A 14,707-nucleotide genomic window follows, 5' to 3' on the forward strand; every position below is an offset into this window, starting at 1 on the left:
AAAAATGTTTTAAGAATAATAATTCCTGATATGTAAAAATTCATGAAATTCCAATGGCAGTGCCCTTACTCACTAGAATACAACTATATTCATTTGCTTACATGTTGTTATGGCTACTTTTGCACTACAATGACAAAGATGAAAGTTGGGACAGAGAAAGAATAACCTGCAAAGGCTAAATTATTTACTAAATGGGCTCTCAAGAAAGTTGTTGACCATTAATTAGAAGAGCATAAGGGTCCCGATGCTGAGAGGGATTGGGGGCAGGAGGAGAAGGGGACGACAGAGGATGAGATGGCTGGATGGCATCACCGACTCCATGGACATGAGTTTGAGTGAACTCCGGGAGTTGGTGATGGACAGGGAGGCCTGGCGTGCTGCGATTCATGGGGTTGCAAAGAGTCGGACACGACTGAGCAACTGAACTGATCTGAACTGAAGGGTCTTGAAGACCGGGATGACATCTCATATTTGCTTATATCACTTCAGTGCCTAGTCCAAGTCCAGAGAAAGAATCACTAATGAACAAATCTCTCTGCTGGTTGATTCTTCTAAGCCTTTTGTGGTACATACCTGCCAATCTTGGCATCTTGGTAAATTCTAATTCCCTCTTAGTTTTTTCTCTAAGCTTCAATTTTAAGGACTCAAGTTCCTTTTATTTGAATAACAGGAGAACTTCATCTTACGTTTTATATTTAGCAACAGGAAAACGAGAAGAGGGTTGAATGTCTCTAGTTCAGCTCTACTGTTAAAGGAAATTACTAAGTAATGAAGCAAGCTCCCACTATAATGTTGTTGCACAATAGGAATTACTAGGCAAGAGAAAAAATAAGTGGTCAAAAGGAGTCTACCCGGCATCACATTTCTTCAGTATGCACTGATAAGGGGAAACCCTGACTCGGTTCAGTGGGCATTCCCCCAAGCTAAAGGGAAGGGGCCAGAAGAGCCCAGCAGAAGCTCAGTCCTCCCACAGAACATCTTTCATCAAGGAAGGTTATTCTGAAAGCCAGGGAAATAACCAGGCTCTCCTTATATCTTCTTAAACCACACAACTCTTGTACTCTACTGCCCTCAAAAACAGTCATTTAAAAGCCAGTAAAATTGTACGGGGTTTTCCCCAGTGGCTCAGTGGTAAAGAATCCACCTGCAATACAGAAGACTCAGGTTCAATCCCTGGGTCAGGAAGATCCCCTGCAGAAGGAAATGGCAACTCATTCCAGTATTCTTGTCTGGGAAATCCCATGGACAGAGGAGCTTGATAGGGTACTCTGCCAGGGTGGCAAAGAGTCAGACATGACTTAGTGACTGAACAATGACAACAATATGGTACAGGGAAGAAAATTAGACTTGGAGGTAGAACATCTAGGTTAAAATTCCAATTTTCCCCCCACAGCATTCTGCCTTAGGAAGATTCAAATGTTCTAAGTATAAATCTCTTTATGCATTATATATAATGAGGGAAAGGAGGGAAATAACATTTCCCTGGTGGCTCAGACGGTAAAGCGTCTGTCTACAATGAGGGAGACCTGGGTTCGATCCCTAGGTTGGGAAGATTCTCTGGAGAAGGAAATGGCAACCCACTCCAGTACTCTTGCCTAGAAAATCCCAAGGACGGAGGAGCCTGGTGTCCATGGAGTCTCAAAGAGTTGGACATGACTGAGCGACTTCACTTTGAGGGCTACTGAGAAGATTAATAAGATGTCAATTACAAAGCATTATGCACTTGCAAATAACATGCCAGGTGATGATGAGGGAAAGCATTTGGTGCAGTATGGAGCTGTAGGCTGAGCCAAGCAGGCTGATATGTCCTTTGTCTGGTCTTTCATTCACTCATTCACTCATATGTTCATTCATGCCTGCTAGATTCCAGAAATGCCTGCTGTTGCTGCTGCTGCTAAGTCACGTCAGTTGTGTCCGACTCTGTGTGACCCCATAGACGGCAGCCCACCAGGCTCCCCCGTCCCTGGGATTCTCCAGGCAAGAATACTGGAGTGGGTTGCCATTCCAGAAATGCATGGAGGGGGCTTAAATGATGTAAGGCAAGAGAAAATTTAACACTAAGCAAATAAGAAAATGGGACTAAAGGACGAGAAAGTAAGTGAAGCTGAATGAAATTAGGAGTCAGGTAGAAAACCAGCGCTTCTAAGACTTTGAATTTTCTGAACCAGGAAAATTCTCCCACAGACTGGGAACTGACAAAGCATGCTATCATTTTCTTTTACCAGGTAAAGACATCAAAAAACAAAACTAAAACAAGCAAACAAAAGCTCCTACCATTGATGCTCACCATCATTTCATTAAAGAAAGACTTTCTTTTGTTAATACCTACAAAGTGGGAAGAATGTGACCTCAGGACAGCCCACTTGAGTCTTACGAAACTATACACTGTTATTCCTATTTTGTCGTGAATGGATGAAAATTGGCACAAGCTGGCAAGGGCTTAGAATGGGTACTTGTGACTTGATACAAAATAACCTGGATACCTGCCAAACAATGAACCCCTAGAGCCCATTAGTCAGGCCAGGGATGAAGATAAAACTAGTCACTCAAAGAAAGAACAGTTATTCCCGGCAGAGTCTTGAGAGAAAATACTTCCTGGATTCTGCCTGAAAGGACATCACAGTGAGGCACTGAATAATATCTCAGGGACTTGCCTAATAATCCAGCGGTTAAGATTCCATATTTCCAATGCAGGGGGCTCAGGTTTGAATCCTGGGTGGGGAACTAAACCCCATATACCGCAACTAAGACCTGATGCAGCCAAATAAGTAAAAATAAATACTTATTTTTTAAAAAACCAATCTCTCAGACTGAAAAAGGCATTTGTATCAAATGTATCCCTCTAATATGGCCAAATGGGGTCATGCCAAAATACAATTGGATAAAAGAAATTTTTCTGGATATAGTCCAGGTAACTACTCTTCATTTGGGTTGATCTGAGATAGGAACTGATTTTAGGGGATACAGATTTTAGAGGGCCTGTGGACTGTGTATCTTTCAGAAAGTTTTCCAAAATGATCTTCTTAACTAAATTTTTGATGAACACCGAATGTGGATGAATTCTCAGTTGTTCCAAGTCGTTGCGATCCTCATGCCATATATCTGGAAATCCGATCCTGTGTTGATGATTAAACAAGGAGTCATATGCTTTAACCATCAGCTCACTTTGGGGGAGGAAGGACATACCTCTTAGGACAGCTGACAAACTTGATGAGGGCACAAGGGATAAACAGAGGGAAACTTAAAAAGTTTCTAACCTAAGGAAGTATTACATAGCTATGCAAGAGCTCACAAATGTCATGTGTTACAAGCTATTTTCATCCATTCTGCACATATTTATTGAATTCCCATTATGTTGCTGAGCTCTGTTCTATGCACTGGAGATACAGCTATGAACAAAACAGGAAAAATTTTCTGCCCACATAGTGGGGGAGCCAGGTGGAAACAGATGACAAATAAGAAATACAAGTGACTAACACAGTATATTAGAGGGTGATAAATGCTCTGAAGAAATATAAAATAGGATAAGAAGTGTGTGTGTTTCTATTTTCAAAAGGTTGGTCAGAGAAGGCCTCATGGAGAAGGTGGTATTTAGTTTTTAAGAAAACTTAAACAACTATTTATCTACTTTATTTGGCTGCATCGGGTCTTCGTTGCAGCACATGGGATCTTTTTATGTTGTTTCGGTGAACAGTTGCCTCTGGGCTCGTGGGATCTTAGTTGCCCAACTAGGGACCGAACCCACATCCCCTGCATTGGCAGGTAGATTCTTAACTACTGGACCATGAAGGAAGTCCCAAGTAGGTAGTATTTAAGCAAAGGTGAAAGAAGGTGCAGTAAGTAGGGGGGCAATGTGAACATTTAAGGGAAAAGCATGACCAGCAGAGGGAATAGTGAGTGCAGAGGCTTGGTGGCAGGACTGTCCCTGACAGGTTCGAGCAGCAGCAAGGCCAATATGGCTTGAGCAGAGTGAACCAAGACTGGTAGCAGACCATAAAATCAGAGGTAGTGGTGTAGGGTCGGAGAGAGCAGAGGATTCCATAAGGCTCCCTAAACCATTATAAGGACTTTGGCTTTTACTCTGGGAGTTCTGGGAAGCCGTGGGAGGATTCTAAGTAGAGCAGTAACATGGCTCAACTAATATTTTATCAGATTCACTTGGCTGCTATACTGAGAATACACTGTAGGGTGGCAAGGGCAGCAGCAGGGAGACCAGTTAGCTGACTGCTGCCTTCTCTAGGTGAGATTACACATCAAGATTACACATCAAGTACACATCAAGCAAGGTCAGAATGGTATTTGGGATCAAATGAAGTGGGGAGGGGGGTCTCACGGTGCTGGAAGTTCAGTTATCTCACCAGTCTGGGTAACATCCCTGAGATCCATAACACTGACAATTTACAAAGAGATTCTCAGAGACTTAGACAAATGTAGATACAACGAAAGGTGACATGCTATTGAACACTTGCTCAGCTTTGTGCTTGATGGCCCAGGGCAGGTGGGAAGAGGGAAGCCCCAGGAAACACTGGATATAATCAGAGAGATTTGTGGGGTGGGGCAGCTGCTTGTGAAGAGCAATGATTTAACAAGTAGGAGCAGGAGCTGAAAAGGGAAGTGGAACCAGTGCCCAGAGTTCTAGCTGCTTTGTCTATAAAAGGAGACGAGGCTCTCCCGGCAGCCACGCTGGGGCTCTAGCACGTAGCACATGGGTTTATGCTGTCTCGTCCACTGCAAGCACGAGTTCTCAAGAATAGTAACATTTTTGTTTATAAATAGGTGAAATTTCAAAATCTACTTTGGTTATCTGTTCATTTCATTTACTTTTTTACTCCACTATGTTTTATTGATTCTCATGCCTTTGAGAAAGCAATTTAAAGGCCCTTATAGGCAAGCCAATGTAAGGTACTCTTTGATCTTGACTTCAATCCATTTCTGTGTTTGTGAAGACTGTTTCTTACAGTTAGTAAAGATACTTGCGCATGACTTACATCCTGTTTAGATGCTAACAGTCATGCATCAGGTTGGCAGGATTGGCAAGTTACCCAGCATTGGTGCTGATGCCACCTCCTCCCAGCTCCAGGCAGATCCTGCTTCACCATGGAGGAGCTGTTCCCAGTGAGCTCAGACGCCTCAGAAACCTTTTCCACCAAGGGTTCTGGGGAGCCACCACTGATCAGTGGGAGCAAGTGTCCCCAGTGGGCCACCTTACTATCCCAGGTTCTGTCCAATACAATTTTAACTTCTTGCCTTTATACCAATTTTGGAAACAGACTCACTAGTTAAAAACTCTTACCTTATTATGTATATTTGGAAGTTAGGTGAAAATATATCATAGCAATAATGAGTTTGAATTTCCAACTAATATAAACATTTAAACAAGTCACTAATAGATGTAATAATGAGTATTAAAGTTCTCTTTTCTACATTAATACAAGGCTTTTCATTCTAGATTTATACATGGTTACTTTAACTTTTTTTTTTTTAATCATTAAAAACATTTTTTTTGGCCACACTATATAGCATGTGTGGCTTCCCTGATAGCTCAGCTGGTAAAGAATCCGCCTACAATGCAGGAGTCCCCGTTTCAATTCCTGGGTCGGGAAGATCCCCTGGAAAAGGCTAACCACTCCAGTTTTCTGGCCTGGAAAACTCCATGGACTGTATAGTCCATTGGGTCGCAAAGAGTTGGACACAACTGAGTGACTTTCACATACAGAGTGTGGGATCTTGGTTCCTTGGATCAGGGATCAAATCCATGTTCCCTGCATTGGAAGCATGGAATCTTAACCACTGGACTGTCAGGCAAGTCCCATAGTTCCCTTAACTTTTTAAAAGTAAAGGGGCCTTTGTTTTCTTTTGGCCTCTGGGCCTCCCACTTGAGATAATGGTGCCAGTGGGTCACAGTTTTTTAGAGCTCTGAAGCCATCTGAAAGCTGATATTCATGTTTCTGGTCATGGGCAATGAACAACTAATTACTGTGCAAAGGACTAAATTAGGAAAGAATCTATAGAGGAAGTCCCTCCAAGATGATCCATAGTAGGATTTCAGGTGGAGAATCAGGGGTTCGAAGCAGAGTCACAACAGTGTTTGGTCCATTCCCTACTTAGTTTTGTTATTGGTGACTCAAAGAACTACCAGCCTGGGCCCCACAGAGCTCTCTTTTGTCATCACCGATGCCCCGTGGCCCGGCCTCTCCCCTGACGGTGTACCAGTCCTGCTGGGAGTCTCCTGTCTATGTGACATGGGGAGGGAGCCGCTTCCCTCCTAGAGTGATGGCATTGCAGATGAGAACTGAGTGGTCCCTCCTACCCTTCTGCTATGCATGTGGATGCACCCTCCCTGTTCAACAGTCTTTATCCTGCCATCCCAAGAACACCGTTAGTCTCAAAGTCCCCTTTTTTATTTCTTCCATAGCTGCTGCTAGAAATGAGTGCCAATGAGGTGGATGACAGGCTCTCCTCTACTTTCTGAGATAGTGCTTTATAGCAAAAAAAAATTTGAAAATCTTTACCACATATCATAAAGGGAGTTCTTTCTCCAGGAAGCTAAAGATACTATAAAATCTCTCATGATTACCCCCAGGGCAGTAACTGACCCCAGGAGCTGGAAAAGTAATACAGAAAGTACTGCTTCTCACAAGGTTATGATCCTTCCCTAACTCAGGTTATAGGGTCAGGGAAATGATTATTTGCCACTAAGTTGTTAATCTCTGAGCTACAACTTGCTAGACCTAAGTAGCAAGGAGGAAAAGAATAATATGAGAGACAAGGCGCCTAGGCCTGCCTCTGTCCCCCACCCCTCCCACTTCCTACCCTTGTGGCCTGATTAGCACTCCATCTGGCTGTCTACATGTACTGAAGCTTGGCTGCACTCTGGGACTTCGGGTGTGGGTGGAGTGGGGGTAGAGGGAGTTAATGAGGAAAAGCAAAGGGAGTGAAGGGCAGGATAGAAGGAGTTCTGGCCAGGATGCTCTGTGTGCAAGTGTCTAGTCTTGACCTGACTAAGGTAGTTAGGTAATAGTTTCAACCATCAGCTGACTGGTTATGTATGAAAGACAGTTTGGGGATGTCAATGAAATTGGATGAGTGTGCCTGTCTTGACATCTAGCACTCTGGAAGTAAGTGTACTCAGCAGGCTGCTGCAGAGAGGGGATGAGAACTGTATGAGTAAGTTGGAGATGAAGATAGGAAATAATTATGGTGTGATCCAAGACGTAACAGTATGGTTTAACTGGTGAGTGTGTGTGTATGTATGAGTGCTCAGTCAAGTCCAACTCTTTTTTTTTTTTTTCCAAGTCCAACTCTTTGCAACCCCATGGACTGTAGCCCGCCAGACTCTGCTGGTATATCTGGTCTTATAATTTAATGAAGAACAATTTTCATAACCCAATAAACATTCTAATCATTGTATACATCTGTATATATTCCTTATCTTTAAAAAAAAAGATTTGAGGCTAAGTACATAAACAATTTGCATTATAATAAAGAGCAAGCTGAGTGCTATAAGAGAGCTACACAGTGGCCAGAGGGAAAGTGTGTTACATGGGGCTTTAGCTCTAGATCCCAGAACTTACTAGCTCTGTGACCCCAAGAGGCATTAACCTCTGGATTTAATCATCTCTGCCCTGAGGAGTTTTTGCAAGGATTAGAGACAATACATATAAAGTGGCTTCCATAATGCCCCCGATAGACTAGCCTCCTCAATGAATAAGAGTTACCAGTATGATGAGTTTTAAATCAAGCTGCGGATAAAAATTTGTATCTTACCCAAATATAACTCCCTTGTATGTGAGGATCCAGAGGAATGGGATCAGGGACCATAAGGCAGTCCTGATCAAAAAGACTCCTCCAAATGCCTCCTCAGCTCCTAGCAACTCACTGTTCCTGGAGGGAGAAGGCGGCGAGGAGGGAGGGGAGAACCTTGAACCTGTATTTGCATCCTGAGCCAGGGTAACAATAGCTGCTGCCACTACTTGAGGTCCACGCATGTGCCACTGTGCTAAGCACTTTACATACACTTTCCCATTATATCCTCACAGTGCTCTTATAAAGTGTATATTGGTCCCATTTAACAGGTAAAAAGAATGGAGACCAGAGGTCCAGCAGCTTGCCTAAGCCAAACTGAGTGGTGGAGCTGGAATGTGGGTTCACATCCAACCCTGCAGTTCAAATTCAGCCACTTCCCTAAAGTCAGCTTGCAGTTACACTAAGCAAAAAATCCTGAAAGATGTCTCCCCCTTCCGTTGCCGCCCAGCCCCCTCTCATCTGCCCCACGACCATCCTCCTCTTGTTCCTACCCTTCTCTCTCTGCTCAGTTCCCCACTTCCCTCAGATCGCTGTCCCAGCCGTGGGGCGTGAAATTTACCTGGTAAGACAGGGATTTAGGAGGTTTGCCTGTTTCCTGAACCCTGCCATCTCCTAACCCTAGGAGCCTGCTTTCTCAGACGTCTTACATCTCCCTGGTGTCTCTCCTTACACTCTACAAGGCAGCTGAGAACTAACTTCCCCAAATCTGACTCGAGGGTGGGCTCACGGAGGGGGGTGTGTGTGTGAGAGAGAGCGAGACAGATAAAGGGTGTGTGAGAGAGAGGGTAGGCACACGGAGGTGTGTGTGGGGGCGGGGGGGGGGGAGGGAGGGAGAGAGAGATAGGGGGTGTGTGTGAGTGCGCGCGCGCGCCTCTGGACCATCAGGAAGGGGAAAAGGCAGTCTAGCCCCTGCGTCATTCCGCAGTTGTTCGGAAATGGGTTTACGGGTGTTTAATAGGAAAAGACACTTAAGCTGTTCCCCGATTCCTTGATTCAGCCCCAGAGGATGCCCGTGCCTCAATTCACTCCCTGACTAGGACGGGAAGAAGGGGTAATGTCTGGAAGAGCCTCCAGGAGGCTTGGCCACCTTCCTGTGTTCTGTGCAGTTTTCACCCTGTCCATTTCGGAGAGAGGAGGCGAGGCTACCGCAGGGCAGTGAAGAGCGGGCTGGCAGTGCCACCTGCTGAGAGCCCCGCAGGCCCGGAGCGCGGCTGGCAGTGCCACCTGCTATAAATAGGCTGCTAAGCTCAGGGTTGGACCGCACATCCCTCCTCGAGGGCTTTAATCAGGCGCGGGGTTTCGCGTCCCCGGAGCCCAGGGTATTCGTCTGGCCAAGACCCTGCTCTGGGGCTGGTGCGGCGGCGCCCCGACACCTCTCGGGGCTGAGGCTGGCTGCCCGGGAGCAGGTTGAGGATGGACCGCCCGGGAAGGGAGAGACAGGGAGGGGAGGGAGACGGCGGTGGACCGCACTGCAGCAGCTGTTGCCGGCGAGTGACTCGCCCGTCTCGGCCATGCCGCTCGAGCAGAGTCACACGGCGCTGTGGGGAGGGAGGGGGCATCGCGTCCCCCTCTTAGGTCCCTGGGGACCGAGTTGGGAGATCCCGGGTTCAGCCCTCCCCTCGCCTCCCCCGCGCTCGCCCTGCCGGGGAGGAGGAAACGCGAGCCGCGCGCAGACACCTCCTCCTCCGCCGCCGCTGCGGCCGCCGGCGTTCCTGCTCCTCGGTGCCTGTTGCTGCCTCCGCCGCCGCTGGACCCGCCGACTGGAGAAGAGGCGGGAGTCCTGCCAGTCCCCGCGGCTGGAAGAGAGCAGCCTGCAGCCACGATGCGCGCCCCGCCTGCCCAGGCCGTCCCCGGGCTACCCCCGAACACCTGCGCGCCCCGGCCGGGTTCCGGGCTCTGAGCGCGCCGCGGCACAGGTAGGCGCTTCCTGGGGCCTCGCCCACGACACCCCGCCGCCTCCTCCCGGGGCATCCCGGCCGTCCCCTACCTCCTGCAGGCCCCTGCGCTCCCGGGCCGGCGGAAAAGCTGGGCTCGGGCACTCCAGGGGCGTTCCTGCTGTCCTTGTCGCGCAGGGGGTGTCTCGGGAGAGGAAGTTGATTGCCACCTCTTTGTCCCCTAGTTGGACGAAAGCGAAACCTTCAAGTTCAGAGCGACCCGGGAGCTCCCGCAGGCACCCTCCCTTTGCCCCTCCCTCCACTCCTGCTCGCGGTCTTCGCATCTCCGTCCTCGCCCCTCCCGCCAAATATTTCTAGGGCTAGTGTGTTTGTAAGGCGACCAAACTGGGGGAGGGCGGTCAGAGTAACCCCAGGCCACCCTTTAAAAGTTCAGGGTACTTCGCAGTAGCAACTTGGCAGCTCCACCGGCGCGCGCAACATTTCTTTCTATGGGCACATCCTGTACCAGTCATTTTGAAACCCTGCTTACTTGTTTCTAGCAGCTTCCTGATCTGTCTGTGATTATGAGACCCCTCTAACTTCGCCACGAGTTGTTGTTGTGGGTTTAAGGTGTGTGTGTGCTTAAAAGAGATGTCATTTTTTTTTGGAGTCCACCTAGAGGCGGCTTTACTTGTGGCTATTTCATTTAAAATAGATTATTCTCTGAAAGTTACTTTAAAAGGAAAAGAAATCGAAAGTGATGATTGTTCCTCCCATCAAACAGTTTGATTCTGAGTGCCCTGCATGAATTAATGGGTATTCATTCACTTCGTAGGTCATTCATTCTTCCTTTTAGATAATTGGGTGATTTTACTTACTGATACTGTATAATTAGACTTTGAAAGAGCATTTTAAAATTACCTATTAAAATTATTTTTTATTGGCGTATACTTGCTTTACAATGTTGTGTTAGTTTCTGCTTTACAGCAAAGTTAATAAAAGTGACCTGGCTTAAATAGGTCACATCTAGGAAACTCAGCTATCTCTAGAAGTCCAAATGTCTAAACCTTTTACTCTGTGCTTAAACTGAACTGCAGAGTCCTTGATTTAAAAAAAAAAAAAAATCCCTTCTTTGGGACAACTGCAGTTCCTTCTCCTCCAAAGACTGGAGATGAGATTGGTAGAAGTAGAAGCATGGCCACCTCTGGATTTCCTTGTGCTTTGGGAACCTGCTGTGGGTGGGAGGGGTTGACCTCAGGAGTGAACAGGAGAGTTGTTTTAAGGGGCTGGGAATCCACCTTGCATGACAACTCTTTATGTTTCTGAACACATGATGTTCTATTACCATCTTGGTTAGGGATCCCGGAAGCAGCTGGGTTCCACACGATTTTGTAGAGTTGATGTGGCTTCTCTTGCTTGGGAGGAGGTATGTCTCCTGCTTAGCTCTGCGCAAACTCTGGGAGTTGATGATGGACAGTTTTAGAAGCCTGGCATGCTGCAGTTCATGGGGTCACAAAGAGCTGGACATAACTGAGCAACTGAACTGAACTGAACAGCTCTTTCCTGGGAACCTTGAAGACTGTCTTAAGAAATAAGGACATTGGATGAAAAAGTTTGCATAAAATAGGATTGACTGCTTTTGTAAACAGATATTTTATAGTTGTTTCAAGTGGAAAGCTGTGGCAGTCTTGAATCTGCCTGCTTCTTTTTTTTTTTTCTAACAAGGTATAGGGAAATAAGGCCATAAAAAGTGCTTGCTCTCCAAATTTCTCTACCGTATCCTGTTGATAAAACCTGAGCTAGTGGATAGTGAGTGCAGCTGTGAATTAAAGGGCACTGTGTGAAATGTTTAGGGGAGATTTCCTGAAGTGAAGACAGTGCAGTATCCTGAGACCACAGTATCAACTGAGTGCAAAGAAATATAAAAGGGACTAAGTGTGGCTCAAAGCAGTGCCTGAAATCATCAAACAATCATTAAAATAAATGCCTTTCTGTGGACTTGTCCAGCCACTGGCAGACCAGTAAAACAGGGGAAAAAATTCACTGGTGTAGTTATAAATTATTAGCATATTAGCATCAAAATAAAGTTTTGAAAATGGAACTCTCTGCTTAGTCTGCCTTTATCTTTCCTACTGAGAGCTCTGGAGATTTCTCCTCTGTCTATGGTCATATTTCTGGTTTGGTGCAGCCATGTCAGTATTGACCTTTTGTCCTATATGATGTTGGGACGGTACCAGATGTTTGAGGAAGAAAAGGGCAACTCTGAAGAAATTATTCAGCTTTCCCCACTTCCCTTATCATCCAGCCGTTGACAGTCTCTGTGTCCTACTTCCCGGGACACATTAAGTGTCACCTGAAGACACCCTAGAAGGTGACCTTCACCAGAAGGGCTACAGTAGCAACCAGATGTACCCCTGTGCACAGCCAGGTGTTGGTGGGTGGCTCCTTTCAGTCCCAGATCTTGTGGGAGCTTCTAGGATGTACCAGTGGCAGGCAGTATGACATGTACCTGTTCCCCAGCATCTTCATTCATGATGGCACCCAGAGTGGGGATGCTGCTTGCAGATTCCACCTTTGAATAGGCTTTAAATTTTATCTCACCAAATGACAACTCTTCAGGCTCTTTTATTGTCTTCACAGCATTTGTCTGAGGGTCCCCAGTCTCCACTCTTCAGATTCTCCAGGTGATCTAGCACGTGTATCATCCCCCTTGGGGGCTTACGTAGGTGTGCTCATGGGTGGGTGCCCTGGCATAGTTTCCTTTGACCTTTTTCTTGTCTGTTCTCCTGCTCTTCTCAAATTTAATAGCCTCATTCATCCCCACACTTGATTTATCTTCCAGGCCCTCTTTTTTCCGTGGTCATTAAAACTTGGAGAAGTAGAATCTGTTCATTAAAATGGCTGTGAGTCCACTCAGAAACCAAGGAATGTTAGGTTTGTATCCCTTTGGTGATGGCAAAGGATTTAGGCTTTCAGTACAGATTATGAACACCTTTGCTGACTTTTATTTTCATTGCTTGCTTTCCACATTTGAATAAAAATATTTTTAAACCAGATTCTTCACAAAATATATGAAGTTTTCCATTCTCAGGGTTTTTGACATTTTCAGGCCAAGATTTCCATTCGATGGATTCTTAGATTTAAGATCAGTGTGTCCCTGTTCAGGTTTCAGATGTTTAGAAAATGATTGGTCATACTGGGGCCATGTGAAATGTTCTTGACACTTAGGTTTCAGTGAAGCTGTGCAGAATGTAGGAAATATGTTTTAGTACCAGCAAAGATGCATTTAATTTTGAGTGTTCCTGTTTCCTTTGAGACAAGAAGCAGCTATTTTTTGCTCTTAAAAAGAAGATGTACCCATTTAACAACACATTATATATATATATATATATATATATATATATACACACACACACAAACATAATCAGTGAATCTAAACTTCCAGAGAGGGGACCTTATGGGTTAGTTGTCAAACTTAGTGAATTTATACGTGTAAAGTGCTTAGAACAATGCTTGGTAGTGAGCACACAATGTATATTGCTTATTGCTATAATTATATTGACTTTTACAGTTTGAGCATATCATCTTCACACTAGATTTAGGTTGCATGCATGCATGCTCAGTCATTCAGTCCTGTCCAACTCTTTGCAATCGCATGGACTGTAGCCCTCCAGGTTTCTCTGTCCATGGGGTTCTTCCGACAAGAATACTGGAGTGGATTGCTGTTTCCTTCTCCAGGGGCTCTTCCCAACCCAGAGACTGAACCCGAGTCTCCTGTGGCTCCTGCGTTGACAGGCAGACTCTTTACCACTGAGCCACCTGGGAAGTCCTCAGATATAGATTACTATTGTCAAATTTAGGTAGAAAAATAACCCTGCTTGTCTACTAGAATGATAGTTTAGTGTTACTTGCATCTGGAGATACTGTCAGATTGCAAAGAACAGAAATTTGGGCACATGGGAGGTCTGGATTCAAATCCTGCCTTCCTTATTTACTAGCTAGAGGACACTTGTATAAAATGGGGATGATGAAAAGACTCTTGTGAGAGCTGTAAGAACACAGAAGAGCATATGTGTAATATGCAATACTGCTGCTAAGTCGCTTCAGTCGTGTCCAACTCTGTGCGACCCCGTAGACGGCAGCCCACCAGGCTCCCCCATCCCTGGGATTCTCCAGGCAAGAACACTGGAGTGGGTTGCCATTTCTTTCTCCAATGCATGAAAGTGAAAAGTGAAAATGAAGTTGCTTTGTCGTGCCTGACTCTTAGCAACCCCATGGACTGCAGCCTTCCAGGCTCCTCCATCCATGGGATTTTCCAGGCAAGAGTACTGGAGTGGGGTGCCATTGCCTTCTCCAATATCCAATACTAGTTAATAGGTAATACTGACTCTGGAGTGGAAAGACCTGGGTCTGAATCCTGCTTCTGCCACTCGCTGCTAGTATGACCTTGGGCAAGTGACCTCACTTCTCTGTGCCAGCAACTTCCTTAACGTCTCTCATCATTAAACTGGAGCTGATAATGATAATTATAGTCCATAATAGTTCTTATTCAGATATGGTAATAATGGTCTTTATTGATCAGGGCTATTGTGAGTGCAAAACCTGTTAACAGACTCACAGGTAAGTGTAATTATGTGTTAACAGTTAACTCTGGTACTTTGAGGAGAATAACTTACAGCAGCCATGCAGGAGGGAAGGTTAGACATAACCCCTAGAGGCCAACTAGGATGATCCCACCCCACCCTTTTATCCTGGGCAATACCGTGGAAGAGAATACAGGAAGTGACAGTGACATTCTAAAGGACTAGGCTTGAATTATCTCTGATTTATATAGGAAGGAAGTCATTCAAAACAGCATTACTTTTTGTGTCAAGTTAGAGAGGCAAAGCCAGGTACTGGAGCGTCCTCGATGAAGTAAAGGTTAGAACCACTAGCTCCAGGAGCCAGTCAGTGAAATAGCCATGCTGGTGAAATAGCTGACTGCTTCAAAGATTTTGGGGACCTATGAGCAATTCCTGAGTGAGCAT

The 14,707-nt window shown here is 45.6% G+C and overlaps 1 protein-coding gene and 1 long non-coding RNA gene across 10 annotated transcripts in view; one reads left to right on the plus strand and one right to left on the minus strand.

The window, feature by feature from the left end:
- LOC139183615 (uncharacterized) overlaps positions 1-9,992 on the minus strand; it is a 43,567-nt gene extending 33,575 nt beyond the window's left edge. For both annotated transcript variants that reach the window (XR_011567146.1, XR_011567145.1), the window contains exon 1: positions 9,794-9,992. This is a non-coding gene — a long non-coding RNA (uncharacterized lncRNA). The remainder of the gene's footprint in view (positions 1-9,793) is intronic.
- TBC1D1 (TBC1 domain family member 1) overlaps positions 9,525-14,707 on the plus strand; it is a 224,924-nt gene continuing 219,741 nt past the window's right edge. For 2 of the 8 annotated variants that reach the window (XM_070791277.1, XM_070791278.1), the window contains exon 1: positions 9,533-9,722. The gene's annotated coding sequence lies outside the window, so the exon portion shown is untranslated. Of the gene's footprint in view, positions 9,723-14,707 lie in introns of all 8 variants that reach the window. The other 6 variants (XM_070791283.1, XM_070791284.1, XM_070791279.1 and 3 more) reach the window with 6 other exon arrangements.

This window comes from Bos indicus, chromosome 6 (genome assembly GCF_029378745.1).
Source record: "Bos indicus isolate NIAB-ARS_2022 breed Sahiwal x Tharparkar chromosome 6, NIAB-ARS_B.indTharparkar_mat_pri_1.0, whole genome shotgun sequence".
Classification (NCBI taxonomy): domain Eukaryota; kingdom Metazoa; phylum Chordata; class Mammalia; order Artiodactyla; family Bovidae; genus Bos; species Bos indicus.